Source organism: Schistocerca nitens, chromosome 5 (assembly GCF_023898315.1).
Source record: "Schistocerca nitens isolate TAMUIC-IGC-003100 chromosome 5, iqSchNite1.1, whole genome shotgun sequence".
Lineage (NCBI taxonomy): Eukaryota > Metazoa > Arthropoda > Insecta > Orthoptera > Acrididae > Schistocerca > Schistocerca nitens.
In genome coordinates this window covers 507,036,134-507,054,952 of record NC_064618.1, presented here as the reverse complement: position 1 = coordinate 507,054,952, position 18,819 = coordinate 507,036,134, and the positions used below count along the sequence as shown (strand labels likewise).

The 18,819-nt window shown below is 47.9% G+C and overlaps 1 protein-coding gene across 1 annotated transcript in view; it reads left to right on the top strand.

Moving 5' to 3' along the window:
* The window catches only part of LOC126260828 (protein patched), a 152,907-nt gene that overhangs the window by 36,392 nt on the left and 97,696 nt on the right, over positions 1–18,819 (top strand). The gene's annotated exons all lie outside the window — the stretch shown is intronic.

Here is an 18,819-nt window from a genome sequence, read left to right as displayed (position 1 = left end):
GCCACCAGTGTCTCTGTCCATACTAAGGTGTTGTGAGTCATTTGTCACGGTCATCAGTGATGAAATGGCGCTCTGGAACCCTGTCTGTAAGCCCTTTGCTTTTACTCTGCAAGTAGTAGCCGCTCTGAGTTCAGAGGCGAACACCGTGTGCAGCATTCATTCTAGGGTACAATCATGACCCACCGACGAACAAGTACTCCTGTTGAACAACTTCAGCCATTTGAAAAGGGTCGCGTTGTGGGACTGTGGGAAGCTGAATGGCTGCATCGGCCGGTTGCTGCACATGTTGGGCACAGTGTATCCATGGTGTGTTGCTGCTTTCAGTAGTGGTCTGCGGAACATTTCCACAACCGTAGGACAGGTCGGGTCATCCATGTAGGGCAGACGCACATCAAGATAGACACATTGTGAGAGTAGGAGTGGCTGACTGAACATCATTCAGGGAAGAAATCTGGCCATATATTGCACCTGATATCTTACTGAGGACCACTGGCAACAATGCTTGTATCAGGACTAAGATGATGTGTGCCTCTGAACACGCTACCACTCACACCACGACGTCTCCAAGCACGACTACTCTGGTGTGATGGAAGAATCGATTGGAGAGTGGAGTGTCACTCTTCTTGTCTTCAGTGATGAGAACAGGTTCTGCCTGTATGCGAATGGGACATACACGTGTCCGGTGTAAAACTGGTGAGCAGCCTATTCCGGAATATAGCCTATTCGGCCACGTCACATAGGTCCCACTAGAGACTTCATGGTGCAGCGAGCCATCAGTTACAGCTCGCGCTCCCATTTGGTGTTTCTGAAGGGTAATGCAACCACCGCCCACTACATGCACAGGTCGTTATCCTCGCGCTACTGTCATTTCTTCCACATGAAGGTGATGTGCTTCTTTAGCAGGACAGTGCACCTCCACATACGGCTGTTTCGACGCAATGTGCTCCTCATAGTGTACGACTACTGCTCTGGCCAACAAGATCTCCAGATCACTCGCCAATTGAACACGTGTGGGACATGGTGAAGCGGTAACTTAACTCACTCCAGAGCCTGCAAGAACCATTCCCCAACTGCATCAAAAAGTGCAAGTTGTTTAGGACTACACGTCGGAGTAGGCTATTCGGCACCTTCAAGATCGTTTGCACGCGATAACACACTCCTGCGATGCCGTCAGGGTGGGGTACACTGTGTGCTGGTGCGACTGTTTGGTCACCCTTTATTGTAACATGTGTATTTCATTTGCTCTGAAATTGTATCATATACTCTTACAACGATGAACCACTTATCACATCCTTTATTAATAAAATGGCCTTCTCTTTAAGGTGCATTTTTGTCGACAGTGTACATGCCGAACGTTGCGATAGGCCTAGACTCTAGAGTGATACCAAATCGCGGTAACTGCCGACTAAGCTCATTCTAATTACTACTCACAGTGGGCTATTCAAGACTTTAACCATCCCAAGTCTACCAAACAAAATGCGCTTCACGGTCGTGCGTCCAGTTAAGTCTTTTAAACTATCGGCCGATCTGGAAAGGAATACGGAAGGAATCAGCATTTCAGTGAGACGTAACCGCTAGCTGTTTTCTTTATGCCGACCGGTACAAGATTGCGAAGCAGAACGAAAGGAGTACAACCGCTGATGCGTAAACGCCACGCTGTAGTTTCCGCCTGTAGTTTTTGTGTCTTGAGGCAGCCCAGAGGTCGCTGTTATCGTTTTTGCTCCGAGTAATCAGTTCACGGTCAGAAGAAGTCCGGGCAATTAAGTCATAAAAAGCTTACGATAGCTGCTCCCGCTGCTGACAGCAGGGAGTTCATTCGCTATCAGTGTGCTACGCTCCTCCAGTTTACGACCTGTGGGGACCCTTCTTCACACAGAGTAAAATATGACATTGGTCTACACGCATATACTAAAGGACTCCATGTATACTAACATAAAGCAAACTTAAATTTTGGAAAAGCTACCCGACACCGAACTTTCTAGGGAGCAAATAGGGCAGGCACTTTTTCTTCGCTTCCGAGTTTTTCTTTCAGTGAGTTTACAATCTCAATCCCTGAGCGTCATAATCGAGAACTGAGGAGGAAAAAAATTGGGACCAAAAATCTTTTGTGATAACACCAGCAAAACCTGTTTGTTGAAGGAGCTGTGCTTCAGTAAAAAATGTTATCGCTAGTTTCAAAACCCCCCTCGGTCGACATGGAGACAATGGACTTCGGGGGTTTTTGATGTGACACGTATTTGGTTACAAAGTAAGAAGTGCAGCCGAAAGTATGGTATAACGAAAATTGCATCATATTGGACAACCGATCATGCACAGATGAGAGGGTGTCCATATTGTGCTCCTTCGTAAGGCAAACGTATTTTTTCCTCTGGAAGAATTTTTAGCTATTTCCAGCGCTAATGGTGTGATTTTTCGAGGGATTTGAACACTACTGCAAAATTACTAATTTTTTCCGTGTAAGAAGCTTTTGATTTTGCTTTGTACCGCAAATTGAGTAAAGGTGCGTGTGCATTCTATGGGCTAGCTGGCAGCGTGTGGTAAATAAATATGGATGGGGAAATGGAGGAGTGGATTAAACAGACATCCGATTCGTTAAAAAAACTGTTGCAGTGTTTCATGATTATACAGTTCTAGAAGTATTTTGAATACTGTCACCCCCTTTTTGTCGAAATGTTAGTTAATTTTACACAAAAACTGCAAGTCACATAGTTACTCGTCTTCCAAAACGATGCACAAAAACAAGAACTTCCTAAATGACAGCAATCTGCGGTAATGTTTGTCGTTAGCTGGAGTAAAATATCCTTTTCTTTGGATTGCCTTCTTTTGCACGGGTTAGGCTGTCTGATTTTCAAGTGTCTAAAATACATGCTAGATGTGTCCTGGAACTAGCTGCTCACTAAATCACTGACTAACTGCAACCTAAGTGTCCTCGCCCACCGGAAACGCTCCCTGTGAGTCACTGTCTACCTGTACTCCCCAAGTCTTTGTCCACACCAGTGGATGGCCGCTTGAACAATCACCCTTACTACGGTTAACTTTCGTATTAGTAACTTCGTGTTTTTTGTATGTCTGTGTGCTTAGAGGTTCGATATGGAAGTTTTCGCGACCATCCACACTAGGCCGGGTATGAAAGGTACTCACATATCACAAAAAGAACCAAAGTAGACGGGATGGTATTGGGCTCTGCTCAAAACAGAAATTGGCTTATAGTCGAGGAATACTTCAGACCAAAAACTGTAAGTTCAAACGATTATTAATGTGGAGCTCCTGATGATGATCCTTAGAAGGACATTACACTGAATCAGGCATAGAAGAAGGCACGAGATACAGAAGAGAACAAAAATTTCTAACGACCAAAAATATAACGCATTACCATGGACAATAGGGTGTAGGAAAACCGATCTCTCCAAAGTAGACTACAGAAGATCAATAACTTTGAGATCTGGCGAGTGTGGTGGCCAGAGGACAAGCGACAATCCATTCTCGTGCTCGAAAAACCAGTACTGGACGATACGAGCTCTGTGAACAGAGGCCCTGTCGTCTTAGAACACATCATCAACATGGGCGAACAAACATTGTACCAGGAAATGGACCTGATCAGCCAAAATGGTCAGATAATGCTTGGCAGTAATACAATCTTGCAGTGTAAGCATGGGGCCCACGGAATACCACGATATGGTTTCCCAAATCATCATCGAACCCACATCATGTTTCAGTCTTTGGACATAAACTCGGCCGGAAGTTGGAAACAGTGTGATGCAAACTCATCTGACCAAATGACTATCTTCTTTGGCCCCACTGTCCATGTTTTATGGCTCCGGCACCAGGTTTTTCTATTATGGGCATTTGCATCACTGATAAGTGATTTAAGAGTTCCAGCTCGCCTCCAGTTCCCAATTTATGGAGTTCCCTTCGTGCTGTGTTGGTGCTAACGGTCTCCGACATCGCTACAGTCGGAAAGATATCCTGCAAGAATGGGACCAACGACAACTGAAGAGAATCGTTCAACGTGACAGAAGAGCAACCCTTCCGTAAATTGCTGATGATTACAGTGCTGGGCCATCAACAATTGTCACCGTGCGAACCAATCAACAAACATCACCGATATGGACTTTCGGAGCCGAAGCCCACTGGTGTACTCTTGATGACTGCATGACTCAAAGCTTTACGCCTCGCCTGGGCGCGTCAACACTGAGACTAGACTCTTGATGACTGGAAACAATTTGGTCGGACGAGTCTCGTTTCAAATTGTATCGAGCGGATAAACTTGTACAGGTATGGAGACAACCCCCATGAATTCATGGGACCTGCATGTCGGCAGGGGACCGTTCACGCTCGTGGAGGCTCTGTAATGTTGTGGGGCATCTGCAAAATAATGGCTCTGAGCACTATGGGACTTAACTGCTGTGGTCATCAGCCCCCGAGAACTTATAACTACTTGAACCTAACTTATCCAAAGACGCCACACATATCCACGCCCGAGGCAGGATTCGAACCTGCGACCGTAGCGGTCGCGCGGTTCCAGACTGTAGCGTCTAGAACCGCTCGGCCACTCTGGCCGTCGGGGCATCTGCAGTTGGAGTGATATGGGACCCCTGATATGTCTAGATAAGACTCTAACAGTTGATATGTATGTAAGCATACTGTCTGATCACCTGCATCCATTCATGTCCATTGTGCATTCCGACGGATTTGGGCAATTCCAGCAGGACAATGCGATACCCAACACGCCCAGAATTGCTAAAGAGTGGGTCCAGGAACACTCTTCTGAGTTTAAAGACTTCCGCTGGTCACCAAACTCCCAAGACATTAACATTATTGAGCATATCTGGAAAGAGATCTCCACACCCTCGCACACTTACGGATTTATGGACAGCCCTCCATGATTCATGGTGTCTATTCTCACCAGCACTACATCAGATACTGGAGTCCATGCCACGTCGTGCTGCGGCACTTCTGTGTGCTCGCAGGGGCCCTACACGATACTAGGCAGGTGTACCAGTTTCTTTGACTCTTCAGTTCATTTTTGTTTTGCGGATTTTTTTACATCACGATCTTGCTGAAAAAAATTCGTTTTCTAGCTCTATATAACAAATCTTTATTGTTTTCTTTCTTTGAGAACAACATCCCACTGTTTCACGTTAAAAATCAACAGTTTTCGAATAAAACCCAAATTAAACGGTGACAATTTCAGTTCTGCAATAAACAACGTTTATTCTTAACTAATAGAGAGGAGGATGATTACGTAAAACAAAAATGTTCCGTAGGCTACCCAGCCCTTTTTATATATCCTCGCTCAGGTTGTAGACGGTTCACCACTTCCGGTTTTTCGGGGAAACTATTAAGACACTGGTCGCATACGTAAAGAAAGCGATCGTTGTGAAGTAACACCGAAGGTACGCAATACACTCAACATACGGGTAACGCGGGTACGACGATAACTGACCAAAGCTACTAGGGGGACTATGGCAGTCCATGCTTACGTGTGGTAGTCTACGTTAGCCTACGGTAGTTTTACAACTTCAGGTATTAGTGGACCTTTCCTCGACCTTGTCTGGACGCACCGGGCACAGCTTACAGGATACCTCCTCTTTATGTAAAATAGTGGAGAGTCACGCACGCCACCAGGAAGTGAGGGGACCGGCCGCAGTCTCCATGACGCGCGGCAGCAGAAGTCCCCTCCGGCTTGCCCGCTCGCGACGCGGTATGCGTGCTGCGTCCTCGCCCCGGTGCGACTCAAGGTCGCTGTCAGCCGCCTGCCGAGGGCGCGCCGCCCCCACCTGCTTCCGGATGACCGCGAGTGCGCTGCAGTGGTAACCGCCGTGGCGTGCACTTGCCCGTTCCATCTCTGACGATATCAGCCGGCACGAAATCCAAAGGGCTACACACGCACAGTAAAACTGCACATTCCGTATGTTTCACCTTGATAGTAAAGTTGCCATCCATCTGAAGATACGATTAAACACCAATTTTTCTTCTAAGCATGGTCTTGTTGGAGGTGGTATCCCTTGGGCTTCTTGCCAGTTGCGAACTGACTTACCCAAAGAGTTATAGGGGGACTTACTGTCTAAATTTGGACTGCCCAACTTGGCATTTTTCACATCAGGGAACACCAGTGAAGCCGGCCGGAGTGGCAGGCGGTTCTAGGCGCTACAGTCTGGAACCGCGCGACCGGCACGGTCGCAGGTTCGAATCCTGCCTCGGGCATGGATGTGTGTTAGGTTTAAGTAGTTATATGTTCTAGGGGACTGATGACCTCAGATGTTGAGTCCCATACTGCTCAGAGCCATTTGAACCATTTTGAACACCAGTGAAACCCACTAAACAGCTTCTAACGACTGACTACTTTACATATGAGTGATGTGTTAAATACCTGCTGTGAAGAACGTAACCGAGAAAAAGTTTAGGGAAGGTTTGAATATATTTAAATTTTATTTGAACTCGCTAAGTGCTCACTCACCTTAGCTGAGTAACCGGCGAGTCTGACAAGGGGAAGGCCTCAAAGACGGCCAACCGATTCGACTCAGATTTGGCAGGTCGCTTGTGTACAACATAAAACGAAGGAATCTAAGATATTTTGGGTCAACAGCCCCACGTTTTTGAGAAAATCACCCCTAAAGGTTATGACGAGCGATCGACTCGAAATTGGCGGGATCGATAGGTAATTGTAAATAGAGCATATTTCATCAGGAGGTATGGGGTCCGAAAACGCATACTTTTCCAGAAATCGAGGTAAGAAACTTTTACAACTGCCGCGTCTGTACCCACATGGTTAACGCCTGTCGTCTACAGCGCCGATAGCTGCCGGCACGGTAGCTCAGCGTGTTCGGTCAGAGGGCTAGGTGCCCTCTGTAATAAAAGCTGAGTGAATGGATCAATAACGAACTTCAATGGGCGTCAGGGGACGTCCGCCACGAACAAATGCAACGAACTATACCGGAAAAAAAATAGCGCAACGGCCAAGGTAACTGCCTGGGAATAGGAAAACCCGTGTTCGAATCTCGAAGAAACCTAGCGGATGTTATTCTTTTCGTTTGTATTTCTCCCTATCTCAATTGATAGTGATAGGAGGGTTAACAAGGTAAGTAAATTAATAAGGAATGATAATAATTAGGTAGGCAAACTAATTTCGCAAACGCCGTGAGTTAGTAAAGTATCAAACTTTTAAGCCTTGTCACATGAAAACAACTCCGAGTAAAAGTGCTGCGACTTCCTCACGAGGGATCACAGATAGCCAACCGTGCGACGCTTGTTTACAGCGAGGCACGGGATAGAATGCACGCGGGGAGAGTTACGTTGTCCCGGTTGCCTCTTCGTCATATCATAGGGAAGGAACAGTGCAGCTGTCGAAAGATTGCATTCATTATATGCTCTTGGTGCCGTGAGTATATTTGTTTCGAATGTTTATATGACAAGTACCATCCATCTAGTTGTTCGAAGAAAAGTGAGGACACGTAACAGTGACTGGAAGAGCCATTGTAAAGTGACCTGGAGTAACATTTTAGTTGTTTACTATTCCAAGAGGTTTGAGAAATTTATTTGCCTACCTTATTATCATTCCTTGTTGATTTACTTACCTTATTAACCCTCCTATCCCTATCAATTGAGATATGGAAAAATACAAACCAAAAGAATAAGATCCACTACGTTTCTTCGAGATTCGCAGCCAGTTACCCTGGCCGTTGCGCTATTGGTGCTGTCGACGAAAAGCGTTGACCATGTGGGAACAGAAGCGGCAGTTGTAAAAGTTTCTTACCTCGATTTCTGGAAAAGTATGCGTCTTCAGACCCCATACCTGGTGATGAAAAATGCTCCATTTAAAATTATCTATCGATCCCGCCAACTTTGAGTCGATCGTTCGTCATAACCTTTAAGGGTGATTTTCTCAAAAACGCGGGGGTGTTGACCCAAAATATCTTAGATTCCTTCGTTTTAGGTTGTACATAAGCGACCTACCAAATCTGAGCCGAATCGGTTGGCCGTGTCTGAAGCCTTCCCTTTGTGAGTTCCATCAAGCGGGTATGGGTTCAATTTCCGGCCGGATCGGAGATTTCTTCGCTAGGGGACTGGGTGTTGTGGTGTACTTAACATTTCATCGTCATCGACACACAAGTCGCCCATTGTGGCCTAGCCGGCCGGTGTGGCCGAACAGTTCTAGGCGCTTCAGTCTGGAACCGCGCGACCGCTACGGTCGCAGGTTCGAATCCTGCCTCGGACATGGATGTGTGTGTTGTCCTGAGGTTAGTTAGGTTTAAGTAGTTCTAAGTTCTAGGGGACTGATGACCTCAGATGTTAAGTCCCATAGTGTTCAGAGCCATTGTGGCCTCAACTGAAAAGACCTGCGGCTCTGCGGTCGAACTTCCCCAGGTGGGGACTCCCGGTCATCAATGCCCATACGATCACATCATCTCATTTCACTAGACGACTATTGGTTGGTTAATTTGAACGCCGTATTAAGTAAAAGCTACTATTGCACGCAACTCAATGTTTTTGTTGTCATATAACCTGAATTACGTGTCGTACAATGACATATTGGCTCTGGGCACTATGGGACTCGACTGCTGAGGTCATTAGTCCCCTAGAACTTAGAACTAGTTAAACCTAACTAACCTAAGGACATCACAAACATCCATGCCCGAGGCAGGATTCGAACCTGCGACCGTAGCGGTCTTGCGGTTCCAGACTGCAGCGCCTTTAACCGCACGGCCACTTCGGCCGGCCGTACAATGACATAATTTAGCAAGTGTATTCAGTGCTGATTCTGTCTGCAAAATGTGTTGGGTATATAGTAACAAAGAAGCCATAAATCAAAACATGTTGCCTGATTCTATAATTGTGCTGCGTGAATAGCGAAAATGTAGTAAACGATAAACTTCTGCATTTTACCGTTTTATGGCGGGAGTCAGGGAGACACAGTTTCGTAAATGTTTGAAATTACGTGTAAAGTTTGTTGGAAGTCGCCAAGTACTCTCATTCTGAAACTGGATGAAAATACTCTGGATAATGTGCATGTCATGAATTAACGGTAACTCTTGTCTTAATGTTTTAAACAGTTAACGTAAGATTGTACTTCTTTCTGAGTAGATTATCGTAGCTTTTTAAATTTTTAAATTCAGCCAATAATTGTATGGAATATTAAAAACCTAATATGTTTCCCCTGGAAGCCGTTAGTTACGCAGCCCTGATTTGGGATTATGCCCAATGTTAGTCGTTTAATATAAGGGGCAGTCAAATGAAAACCGTTAACCCGCCACAACGGGACCATGGAACGGATCCATTCAAATGCAGTCATCACACGCATTACAACAGTCATCCCACTAGGAGACGTGACGATCAATTCCCATTTCGTTGAAAGCGGTCGGCTGCTGACGGGTACACAACCGCACCCACTCCGCACTTGCTCGTCTGACCGAAACCGACGTCAACGCAAGTCTTCCTTCAGGTTCCAAAAATATGTGAAAACTACACGTTGAAACACAATGAGATTTTCACTCTGTAGCGGAGTGTGCGCTGTTATGAAACTTCCTGGCAGATTAAAACTGTGTGCCGGACAGAGACTCGAACTCGGGACCTTTGTCTTTCACGGGCAAGTGCTCTACCAACTTAGCTACCCAACCACGACTCACGACCCGCCCTCACAGCTCAATTCTGCCAGTACCTCGTCTCCTACCTTCCAAACTTCACAGAAGCTCTTCTGTGAACCTTACAGAACTTCGAGGATGGCTGGTTCTGAAAAGTTCGCAGAGGAGGTTCTGTGAAGTTTGGAAGGTAGGAGACGAGGTACTGGCAGAGTTGAGCTGTGAGGGCGGGTCGTGAGTCGTGCTTGGGTAGCTCAGTTGGTAGAGCAGTTGCCCGTGAAAGACAAAGGTCCCGAGTTTGAGTCTCTGTCCGGCACACTGTTTTAATCTGCCAGGAAGTTTTACACGATGAAAGTCCCGGGCTGTACGGAGGATGTTGCAAACGCAGATATGGTATGTTTCCAATGTTGGCTTTGCCGTTTGCCCTCGTGCTCCAAATCGTGGCACCACGTAATTTCATGATGATCTCTTTCTAGCCGGCCGCGGTGGTCTAGCGGTTCTGGCGCTGCAGTCGGGAACCGCGGGACTGCTACGGTCGCAGGTTCGAATCCTGCCTCGGGCATGGGTGTGTGTGATGTCCTTAGGTTAGTTAGGTTTAAGTAGTTCTAAGTTCTAGGGGACTTATGACCTAAGATGTTGAGTCCCATAGTGCTCAGAGCCATTTGAACCATTTTTTTGATCTCTTTCTACTGCAGAGGCCCTCTGCTCGGCGAGTTTCTCGAACGTGGAACGACAATTAATCCGCAGCGTTATGAATGTTCAAAAATGGTTCAAATCGCTCTGAGCGCTATGGGACTTAACATCTGAGGTCATCAGTGCCCTAGAACTTAGAACTACTTAAACCTAACTATCCTAAGGACATCACACACATCCATGCCCGAGGCAGGATTCGAACCTGCGACCGTAGCGGTCGCGCAGTTCCAGACTGAAGCGTCTAGAACCGCTCGGCCACACTGGCCGGCCGTTATGAAGGCAGTTTGCAAAAATGCAAGGCGCCATTATGTCGAAACGCCCAGGAATTCTGACGAACGGAATAATCCTGTACCGTAGCACAATAGCGCCCGCAACCACAGTGCCAATCGGACGAAGCCTACGCCTCAGTGGTTTGTTGGGAAACGCTGCAACATCCTTGGTACAACCTGCATCTTCCACTGTGTGATGTTCACATCTTTGGCGATCTGAAGAAAGACATGCATGGACATCGGTTTCAGTCAGACGAGGAAGTGCAACAGTGGATGCGCTTGTGGATACGTCAGCGGCCAACCACGTTCTCCGAAACAGGAATTGACTATCTCATCGCTCAGTGGCGTAAATATCTTAACGCATTTAGTGCTTTTGAATGGAGCCGTTCCATGGTCCCCTTGCGGCGGGTTTCCAATTTTCATTTGACTGCCCGTAATAACATATTGTAGGAGCTAAAAAGCCGTAGGACGGACAGGATATCCGAACCCGAAACCTCTTAGTTAGTAGTCTGGCACTTAAACCACTGAGCCTACTAAATGAACTCCAGAGTACTACTGCAACAGAATGCGTCGGACCTACACAAATGTGGGGAGCAACTCGAAAAATTTTTGTAGCTGTTCCACGCTAAGAGCAATATGCAGCTCTTATCTTTCTTGTTGGCAACACTACAGGAGCAAAGTGGGGCTTCCCCCGCTCGCTCCGCTTCATTTCCAGTGACACTTGCTGCCCTCTGTGAAAGCGCCAGAGGAAGCAAAAAGAAAACTGTACGGATTATAGTTCCTTACTCTCTCTCTGTCTTTCCTTTGTACGGGCGGCGATGTTTGGCTTAGGAAACATTTACAAGCCACGATAGCGGGTAATGTACGCTACGGGACACGCCCGCGCGTAGCATTGTGATGGCGGCGTATTTACTGCGACCGTGGAGTCGCGCCCGCTATTACAGGCGGCGGTAACGCGCCCGCTGTCCACTACATCACGGCGGCGTGGGCGTCGGCGCTTGCCTCTCTTCCTGACGTCGCCAACGACGGTGACCCGAGCAGGCAGTCCGGCAGCAACCTTACACTGAGGTGACAAAGGTCACCGGATAGCGATATGCACACATACAGCTGGCGGTAATATCGCGTACACGAGGTATAAAACGGCAGTGCATTGGCGGAGCTGTGGTTTGTACTCAGGTGATTCACGTGAAAAGCTTTCTGACGCGATTAGTGCGGTATGACGACAATTAACAGGCTTTGAACGCGGATTCGTCGTTGAATCTAGACGCACGAGACATTTCATTTCGGAAACTGTCAGGAAATTCAGTATTCAGAGATCCACAGTGTCAAGAGTGTGCCAAGAATACCAAATTTCAGGCATTACCTCTCACCACGGACAACGCAGTGACCGACGGCCTTCACATAACGACCGAGAGTAGCGGCGTTTGCGTAGCGTTGTCAGTGCTAACAGACAAGCAACACTATGTGAAATAAATTGTGCGAAGTACGACGAACGTATCCGTTAGGGCAGTGCAGTGAAATTTGGCGTTAATGGGCTATGGCAGCGGACGACAGACGTGAGTACCTTTGCTAACAGCGCGACATCGCCTGCAGCGCGTTTCCTGGAATCGTGATGATATCAGTTGGACTGTAGACGACTGGAATGAATCCCGATTTCAATTGGTAAGACGTGAAGGCAGGGTTCGTGTGTACCGCTGAGCCCACGAAGCCATGGGCACAAGTTGTCAACAAGACACTGTGCAAGCTGGTGGTGGGTCCGTAATGGCGTGGGCTGCGTTAACATGGAATGGACTGGGTCCTCTGGTAGAAATGAACATGAAGTCTATGAATGGCTGCAGAGTGTCTCAAAGTAGTCGAGTATAACGATTCCCAATCAATGATTGGTTCATTTGGATACGAATCCATTCCATGTGAACACTTCCCACATCACTACGGAGCCGCCACCAGTTTCCACAGTACCTTGTTGACAACTTGGGTCCATGGCTTCGTGGCGTCTGCACCGCACTCGAACCCTACCATGAGCCCTTCCCAACTGAAGCTGGGTCTCATCCGACCAGATCGGATTTCCAGTCGTCTAGGGTCCAAACGATATGGTCACAGTCCCAGGAGCGGCGCTGCAGGCGATGTCGCGCTGTTAATCAAAGGTCGTCTGCTCCTATGTACCGTTAACGCTAAATTTCGCGGCACTGACCTAATGGATACGATCGTCGTAAGTCACACATTGATTTCTGCTGTTATTTCATGCAGTGTTGTTTGTCTGGTAGCACTAACAACTCTACAAAAACGTCGCTGCTCTCGGTCGTTAAGTGCAGGCCGTCAGCCACTGCGTTGTCTGTGGTGAGAGGTAATGCCTGGAATTTGGAATTCTCGGCAGACTCCTGACACTATGGATCCTGGACCATTTCCGAAATGAAACGTCGCATGCGTATAGTTCCAACTACGATTCGGCACTCAAAGCCTGTTAATCACCGTCGTGCGGCCATAATGCAGCCGGAAAGCTTTTCACGTGAATCACCTGAGTACAAATGACAGCTCCGCCAGCCCCTTATCCTTCTACACTCCTGGAAATGGAAAAAAAGAACACATTGACACCGGTGTGTCAGACCCACCATACTTGCTCCGGACACTGCGAGACGGCTGTACAAGCAATGATCACACGCACGGCACAGCGGACACACCAGGAACCGCGGTGTTGGCCGTCGAATGGCGCTAGCTGCGCAGCATTTGTGCACCGCCGCCGTCAGTGTCAGCCAGTTTGCCGTGGCATACGGAGCTCCATCGCAGTCTTTAACACTGGTAGCATGCCGCGACAGCGTGGACGTGAACCGTATGTGCAGTTGACGGACTTTGAGCGAGGGCGTATAGTGGGCATGCGGGAGGCCGGGTGGACGTACCGCCGAATTGCTCAACACGTGGGGCGTGAGGTCTCCACAGTACATCGATGTTGTCGCCAGTGGTCGGCGGAAGGTGCACGTGCCCGTCGACCTGGGACCGGACCGCAGCGACGCACGGATGCACGCCAAGACCGTAGGATCCTACGCAGTGCCGTAGGGGACCGCACCGCCACTTCCCAGCAAATTAGGGACACTGTTGCTCCTGGGGTATCGGCGAGGACCATTCGCAACCGTCTCCATGAAGCTGGGCTACGGTCCCGCACACCGTTAGCCCGTCTTCCGCTCACGCCCCAACATCGTGCAGCCCGCCTCCAGTGGTGTCGCGACAGGCGTGAATGGAGGGACGAATGGAGACGTGTCGTCTTCAGCGATGAGAGTCGCTTCTGCCTTGGTGCCAATGATGGTCGTATGCGTGTTTGGCGCAGGACTGCATACGACCGAGGCACACAGGGCCAACACCCGGCATCATGGTGTGGGGAGCGATCTCCTACACTGGCCGTACACCACTGGTGATCGTCGAGGGGACACTGAATAGTGCACGGTACATCCAAACCGTCATCGAACCCATCGTTCTACCATTCCTAGACCGGCAAGGGAACTTGCTGTTCCAACAGGACAATGCACGTCCGCATGTATCCCGTGCCACCCAACGTGCTCTAGAAGGTGTAAGTCAACTACCCAGGCCAGCAAGATCTCCGGATCTGTCCCCCCCATTGAGCATGTTTGGGACTGGATGAAGCGTCGTCTCACGCGGTCTGCACGTCCAGCACGAACGCTGGTCCAACTGAGGCGCCAGGTGGAAATGGCATGGCAAGCCGTTCCACAGGACTACATCCAGCATCTCTACGATCGTCTCCATGGGAGAATAGCAGCCTGCATTGCTGCGAAAGGTGGATATACACTGTACTAGTGCCGACATTGTGCATGCTCTGTTGCCTGTGTCTATGTGCCTGTGGTTCTGACAGTGTGATCATGTGATGTATCTGACCCCAGGAATGTGTCAATAAAGTTTCCTCTTCCTGGGACAATGAATTCACGGTGTTCTTATTTCAATTTCCAGGAGTGTATATCCTGCCTACACTGTACTATCGCCATCTGTGCTATCCCATGACTTCTGTCACCTCAGTGTATACCACACTCATAATCAATTAAATTAAGTAATTAGCACGAGTTTACGAAATTTATCAGCGTAGACGCGCTGAATGTGGCAAAGACTGAACCCACGGCTTCTGGCATCACACAATTTCTCCTTCCTTGTAGCGTAAAGATTACATCACGAGGATAAAACTTGGCCTTCGTTCTCTGAGGTAGGGAAGTATCGATATATCGATGTTCATTAAATCGCGCAAATGATATTAGTGCTGTCTGTATGAAAGCTACAGCGCAGTCCGGCTCTCTAGGGCCGTCCAGAACCGACCGACGCAGTGCCATCTTCTACTAATGGTGTCATTCGTATGGCCATATGGTTAACACACCACTCCCGCAGTCGTTGTCAGCTTCCCAGACCATGGATTCGATTTATCGTACTTTTGATAAAAATTAACTTTGAATTCTGGAATTGCACGCCTTTTTTTGCAGTTTCTCCACGTAACAGTGAGTTGAAGTATGCGTACACTATAGGGTCCCATCAAAGTCGTGTTTCATTATAGTATTTAGAGAAGGATTGAGGAAGAAATTGGCAGTGGTCCTTTAAATGGGCCATCATACTATGTTCCTGAACTGATTTAAGAAAACCACGGAAAGCTTGAGGAACCCACACCCCTTCTGTATGTGGCTCTATGCTGTGCCATCATGTGTCTGAAAGACGAAATCAGAATAGCGCTAATGGCAGAAAGAATTGGAAGGAGAAACATTGAGCTTCATGTCTTTAGAGCTTAAACACTGGCTTAGTCTGGGAAGGATAGAGACACGAACTGCAGTTTTGTCAAAGGAACCATCCCAGCATTCATCTGAAGCAATTTACGGAAATCACATAGAATTTAAGTCTTTTTCTAAAAAAAATAAACTCGGATAAACTTGCTGGGATACGAGAGCAACGCCTCTCGCTGAACCGGCGGGTTGCGTAAGTGGCTCGGAATTCTGGTGAGGCGCTGCCAAGACGTTCCTCCGTGCGGAAATTCCCGTCAGCTGATAAGGCGGGGCCAACTTCCCTGCTCGCCGGCGTGCACACTACACACCATACACTCCCAGCTGAGGTCGTAAGTCCAGCGTCCTGTTCGTAGGTTGGCTCCTGCCGGAGACGGTCGCTCACCAATACCCTCTCTTCCTGACCTCTTCGCCCGTAGTGATTTCTCACGGACATAGACACAGACAAACTCATTATATTCTACATCTCTAGAATTCTCATAAGCGTTCCACAAGGTAATGCTAGCGAACTATATGAAACTGTGTTTGACTATTATGGCAACAAACGAAAGAGGCCAATAAAGAACAATGAAACAAGGAAATAACCGAAATAAACGTATGTCCGAAAACCAATTGTTTCCCCAATGCGACGTTTGCGCAAGTGGCTCTGAGCACTATGGGACTTAACATCTATGGTCATCAGTCCCCTAGAACTTAGAACTACTTAAACCTAACTAACCTAAGGACAGCACACAACACCCAGTCATCACGAGGCAGAGAAAATCCCTGACCCCGCCGGGAATCGAACCCGGGACCCCGGGCGTGGGAAGCGAGAACGCTACCGTTTGCGCAAGTGCAGTCATGCCTGCGTTAGTATAGTGGCAATGTCTAAGACTTAAGTTTATTTCCAAACAGCGCAAGGGGCGTAAATTATTATGTAATAAGCTGCCCTCGTTTGACCTTATCATCATTCTAGATACCTAAGTACTGGCAAACAGCTTTTGGACAACAAGTATAATGGTCGTTGCTCGCCAATACTACGGCCTGCCAGGTTTCCCGACTTGGTCGACCTGGATTTTCTTTTTGTGGAGATATTTAAAACATTTGATGTATTTCAGCCCTCGTAACAATGACGATGAACTATGGGAACGCATTGTGGATGATTGTCATTGTCTTCTGTATACGCCTGGGATTTTTTTTAAAAAACTGAGTAGACGAATACTTTTTGAAGTAGCCCTTGAATAAATTCTCAATTTTGTCAAATTTGTTGTCGCTATGGATGTATGTATTTCTTTGTCCATCAATAAAAATGACTTACCAAAGTTCGTTGCGTATGACTGGATGTTCATATTTTATGTTCCCTTCCTTTCACGTGACAATATGCTTAGCTTTAAAAAAAATGCAGCTAGACGAATACTTTTTGGACTCACTGTATATAGAACGGCTCCCCTTTAGCTTTTATCAAAGATCTTTGCTAAAAGCTTCCCTACTACACTGCCAAAGATTTAACCAAAGGGCTTTGATAAGTATTTATCGCTGGCCTCGAACACTACATTGCTGACGTCACACAGACGTGCGCTCGGACTCGTATTTATCGTTGGCCACGGTACACGTCGTAATGACGTCACGGAGAAGTGTTGTAGAAGTGAATCTAGCTTCTCCCAACGCACGCGGGGTGCCTCGATTTGAGAGTGGGCGCGTAAAGTGTGGTAGCCGGCAGCCAGCCACTCGCCTGCCACCGGGCAGCGTGCGCGCCCACGCAGCGGCGAGTGAGTCATGCGCGCGCGGCGCAGCGCCCGTGGCCGTGCATTCCCGCGTGCCTCGCCGGGGCTGTTGTGTAGTAAGCGGCGGCCCGGCCGGCCAGCGCAGCGCCGTCACAAACCGGTTGCCCTCGTGCTGGCGCAGCTGCCTGCCGCCGGTGGTGGGGGCCGGGCCGGGCTTTGGAGAGGTGCGGTGCGGAGGGGAGGGAAGGCCACCCAGGTCGCGGACCACACGGCCGCGATGAATGGAGGGAATGGAAACGAAGGGAAGGGAAAACGCCCGGCCTGCGCGGAGCGCCGCATGCCTGTGTGCGCTCTCGGTCGCCGACGATGGAGCCGGAAAAGCTGCGCGTTGCGTTGCGTAGCTGCTGGTCTGCTCCGCCGGGCTTTGGAGCTGACAAGTCTTCCGCTGCTACCGCGGGCAGGCGCCTCGGCCGGGCAGTTTCTCCGGCGACGTCGTGCAGCGTAATGTTGCGCAACGAGACAGTAGGCATTTCTCCAGTTCTTCAGTGCGAAACGTCTTAAGTTTTCTGCGGTTTTAGACCTACAGGGTGTCCGAGTGATGTAGTTATATCACGGAAAACCAAAATTTGTGTGGCCGGAAGCGGGTGTCAACCGTCATTGCGTCACTTCGCTCGGTACTAATCGCACGAAAACTTCATATTACACCGGGACGTGAGAAGATGTGCCGCTGTGCGGTATCGGGATGCGAGAAGGGAAATATGTTCGTGTTTGTCTTCCAGCTGATCCCAAGTAGCACGGAATGTGGAGGAAGTCTGTGATAGATATGTGTAGCCATTTTTGTTCATGGTGACAAAAAGCAGATAATAAATGCAGACGTCAAGCTCTCATCGAAACCAAGAATTTTGAGGTTGAAGGTCAGGATGAAATATAAAAAATCACAGCGAAATTTATTGGTTTAAGTTACTAACCCTGAAGATCATCGTGGCCATTTTACTTACGAAAACATCGAAGTGGACATTTCACTTTTACTAGCAATTTCATAGTGAAATACTGAGGTAGAAAGATTATTCAGTGTTCTCAAAAATGTAAAAAGTGCCAAATGAAATACACAACCACAAAACCCTTAAGTAGGTGTTGCTTCATACAAAACTGGGAATTATATGAATATGTAGTGTTGGTCTTTCGGACATTTCCTAAAGAAGAGACCCCACACGTTCATGTAACTGATTTTCCTCAGTGGGCAATGTACCCACCACCTCCAGTGCCACTGCACACTTACGTTAGACCTCCTGCGGGAATCTCAAAATAGCGAGCTTTGAGGACATTGACGGGGACTGCAACTGCAGATGTGTGGCGCTAAGAGGGAGTGTGGATCGGCTGGGAGGCAATTGTGATAAACACTGTGTCCGGATGGCATAGTTGTTAATGCAACTGTCTAGTACGCACGAGATCCCGGGTATGAATACCATTCCAGCACACATTTTCACTTGTTCTCTTTGACTCCGCATGAAGTCCCGATGCAGCTGACATCAATATTTTCTTCCCTGCTCTTTCCATTAATTTCCTTTCCTCCCCCCCCCCCCCCCACCACCACCCTCCATCTTCAATATACATAAAACAGGAAACACTAGCTAATTACTCAATTTCAGAATCCAACAGTGCTATGCTAAATGCAGTGAAGACATATACAAATAATGTTTCAGTTTCTGACCCTGTAGATCTGTGAACGATTCGTATAGTGCACTATAGGTATTTTATGTTATTAAATATCTGAAATAATGTTGTTCTTTCTGGTAATTATATGACCTAAGTCTCG